The following is a 4,412-nucleotide window of genomic DNA, read 5'->3' on the forward strand; positions in this document are numbered from 1 at the left end:
GTTAGATATAGGAGAAGATATGTAGGCAATTTCCATCATTATTTATCCAGAGTCCAAGGGTAGAAGTGAGAATAAAATTCTGTACCCTGAACAAAATACTGTCAGGGAGACATGCTAACATATTTAAATATTATTCTTTTTTTAAAAGGGAGAAAAGAAATAGAAAATGTAAAATTCTATAAATACAATATTTAAACCTTTGCATCCTGTTTGCCTCATCTGTCCTCCATGGCCTAGCTCATCAAAATGGCCTGCAGCTTCTCAACTGCGTACAGCTGCCTCTGCTTGCTATGGCTTTGGCCCTGCTTTTTCTCGTCCCTGATGATGTCATCACTCTATCACCTGCAAAACAAGGACCAGCTAAGTCCTCCCTTTTTATGGTTTATATTCAATGTGTAATAATTGTAATACTAACGGAGTCCTTTGTGATATTTCAACTCATGAATATGCGTCCACTTTTCATGACAGAGCAATTGGTATTTCCCTCTTGGAATCATTTCTTTGTGCTTGGAGTCTCCATAATCCCCTTCTCTAGACCTTCACACAGTGTGTAGTAGATTGTTATGAACTATGCTCACCTGCTCTACTGAGAAGAACAGAGCATCCATTTCTCTTTTGTACTATCCACCCTTTCTGTACCCATCTAAGAAAGCAGGATGTTAGATAAATTGTCTTTGTGGTTATTGAAGACAGGGTACAGGGAGTGACAATGAAGCAAATGCCATGACCTTTAGTAAAGAAAGGGAAATGACCAGTAGGCAGATGGATGTGGCAAGCGGAGCGGAGACGGGCTCTCCAGTCTCCAGGCCTGAGTCCAGGGGTTTGAGGACTTAGGAAGTGATTTGCAGGCTGTCACAGAGAGCAAGGAGTATACTGTCAGAATTAGAGGCATTAGAGGCACAGTGAGAGAGAAAAACAGCATCCATTTGAGAGAAGAACTAGAGAAGCAGTAACTTCATGACAAATTAGAGGAAGCACCCGAGAATAAGTTTTAGGATGTGGGTTCATGATGCACTCAGATTTATGCTGATTGCTCCAGACCAGTGTATAAAGGTTACGAGAGGAAGGAGTTCCTGACTGGAGTGATGTTTGAATTAATGATTTGAGGAGCTGCTTCAGGTGATGCAGACTTCTCTGGGAAACAGAGCTTTCTACAATAGATAGGAGACAGGACAGTGTCACTCAGTGTCCACTATTTTGGCAACACCTTCATGACCCAAGATGCACAAACTGGAATTATTTCCAAAATACATTCAAACTGGAACTCAGAACTGAGGTTCAGGATGAATGCCTATCAACCATGTGAGGTGCACAGTTTGAGAATCCTTTGCCCCAGGTCTTCTGCTGTGTAGAGGAGACTGTCCTGCATTGGAGAAGAATGCAACATTCATGCCTAGAAGAGCGAGCATGGCTGAGCCATCAGAGTCCTGTTTTTCCATTGCCAGTGCTTGGTACATGGAATATTCATGTTTCTGTAGTTCAGCAGAGCCTGCGGTAAGTTCTTTTTCTGACCTAAACAAATTCAATTTGGCTATCTTTCAATTACATCCAAAGAAGTCTCAGCACATTAGTCTAATTTATAATGAAAGAAATCATTGGCAAAATTTGCTAGTTTATTATTACCAACAAATTGCTTGTGACATGTCTCAGAATGGATTGTGGTACTGCTAATTAGTGCAGACAGTTGGGAACTATTTGTCTCATAGAGTGGGGCCCCAATCATGGCCCTGGAGTTAGAGATTATACATTTGCTTTTGTTGCCCATTTTAAGCTGTAGGTTCCCAGGTGGAAAAACAGTAAACCTGTTGTCTGAATCCCTTTTGCTTGGTTTGAGTGTAACTGGTAGGTGTGTAGCAGATCACACCACTGTTTTGACTCAGTCTCAGTCACTTCCTCATTGATCTGCTATGATTCACGTGATCCTTGTAGCATGATTAATAAAAACCCACCTGCAGAAATTGGGGTTCAATCTGAAGGTCAGAAGAGCGAAACAACCAGCCACTGGCTGTTACATTAACCTCAGTCAGAAATGGTGGCCCTACTTCTAGGAATCTCAGAATGAGACTGTGATTGAGAACTGTCTCCTCCCGTCTTATATTCCTCTGGAGGGCTGGGATTAAAGGTGTACACTACTACCACCCGGTTTCTATGGCAAACTAGTGTGGCTACTGGGGCTAAAGGTGTGTGTCACCACTGCCTGATGTATACAGCTGATCATGTGGCTGTTTTACTCTCTGAACTTCAGGCAAGCTTTATTTATTAAAATACAAACGAAATATCACTACAGGTCCTGCAGAGACTCCAACCCTCTGTGCCCTTTCCACATCCTCAACTATGCAACTGAACATTCCCAAGCCCAGTCCTATGGGAGGCATGCTTCCTGAGGTTGCCTTATGGGAACAACACTGGACTATTGCCATGATTTTTATACAGTGTTTAGCATGGAATGATACAGGCTATTGGCATTCCACGTTTGTTGGGGATTAATGAGTGCTAACATCTGAGAGAGAGGGAGTACTGGTCCCTACAGAAATCCCACAGAGAAGAGTGAACTGCAGCCAAGGCAAGGATCCCGGAGGGGGAGGCTCTACCGGGGTCACACACGGAAACTGAAGGTTTATCTTTCCATGGTATTCTGCCCTTTCTTCTGAAGAAAAGTTAAAGTGTTCTCTCGGCTGCCTCACTTTACTTAATCATAACTTACGTTCTCTGAACTTCTCATATTGAAGGAAAATGAAATAACAACCTGTCTTCCCCACAGGTGAAACAGAGGCTCGAGTGTTAATAGTAACATAGTAGTGTGCATTAGTGGTGGTGTCAATCTGAATTTCTAAATGTAATTTAGGCTCATTCCATCCAGTTTCACAGCAAATGCATTCACATCTCGTTCATATTTCCAAAAACTTTCATACCTACCCCTCTTAAATAGGAAGCAGTTTCTCTGCTTCTCCAGGCCCTTCCCCTCACTCTCTCCATCACTAGAAGAATTCACATGGTCTCAAAGGGAAATGCGGGCGGAACAGGCTCTTTCCAACAAAGGCTAAGGAAGAACAGGAATTCCCTACTAGTCCTCTGCATTCCTCTGGCTACCTGATGTTGTTTCTGCTGAGCAACAAGACTTGCCTGCACCGACGAGAGCTTTTGTCAGTGTAACTCTCTGCCAGCTCTGAAGTGAGGGGGAGTGATTCCAAGTTCATTGCTCCACAGCTCACAGGCATATGCTCAGCCACTTTCCTTCGGTGCACAGCACCATGCCGGATGCGGAACCCAGAAGCCGGCCATAACATCAGATACTGGCAGACATGCTTCCATTCTTTATGGAAGTTTCCTTTTGACTCAGGATCATGTCCTTCCTTGCCACCAAGCCAGAATCAAGTGCATTTGTTCTCCTAATGTCAAGTTTCGGCAAGCCCGCTTGTGGTTCTCTGAGGCAGATGACAGCCGTTCACCCAGCATCATGCCCTATATTGCTTGAGTTGCAAAAGATACTGAGTCAAGGTGGACACCTGTGAAGGAAGTGGGAGGAGAAGTAGGCAGAGGCCCTGGTATGATTCATACATACATACATACATATATATGCATGTATACAAATCACATACATATATGTATACAAATATACACACCTATCATCTGTATATGGCAATTATGCTTATGATAATGTATTTCAGAAGCTCCATCATTATGATGGACAGCATTTGAGGTGTGGCTATCTAGTGTCTGAGAAAAACAGTTCTGCTATGCTCACATGCTGGGCACTCAGTTGTGCACTGAAGGATATTCGGCCAATAACTCTCCTCATCTATTCTTCCCAACTCACAGTAAGTTATGCTGAGGATAAAACACATATCTGGCCTTCCCAAAGGGAACCATTGAGATAAGGCTTCTCTGACTCAACACTGGCCTTTCTGACATGAATGGAGTGCTCACTATCTCTATCTGCAAGAATTTTTTTCAAAGCTCTCAGTGACTTGAGACTCGAGGTTGCTGTTAACCTACAGAGAGGGAGTTTGGAAGTGAGTTTTGGTTAGATGGAGGGACCTGATGGATGGACCTGTTTTTTAGACCAAGTCCCTGTCTCTAGATGTTTTTGTTCTCAGTGTGGATTTTAATCTAGCATCTGTTTCCTGCATGGTAAGAAGACACAATCATACTTATATTTTAAGAGTCCATAAATGGGATGTACTTACTCATAATTGGTTTCTAGCCATAAATAAGGGTCACGGAGTCTACAATTGGTGATCCTAAAGAAGTTAAGTAAGAAGGTGAACCAAAGGAAAAACATATAGTTGTCCTCTTGGCTATGGGAAGTAGACAAAATTGCCGGGGAGAAAATTGAGATCTTGGGGGTGGGGTGGGATGGGGGTAAGGGGAGATGGGGAGAGAGAAAAGTTAGAAGGGAAGGAGGGGGGGAA

The sequence above is a fragment of the Microtus oregoni genome, unplaced genomic scaffold, assembly GCF_018167655.1.
Source record: "Microtus oregoni isolate MIOR12 unplaced genomic scaffold, Mior012 000008F_ref0000371, whole genome shotgun sequence".
Classification (NCBI taxonomy): domain Eukaryota; kingdom Metazoa; phylum Chordata; class Mammalia; order Rodentia; family Cricetidae; genus Microtus; species Microtus oregoni.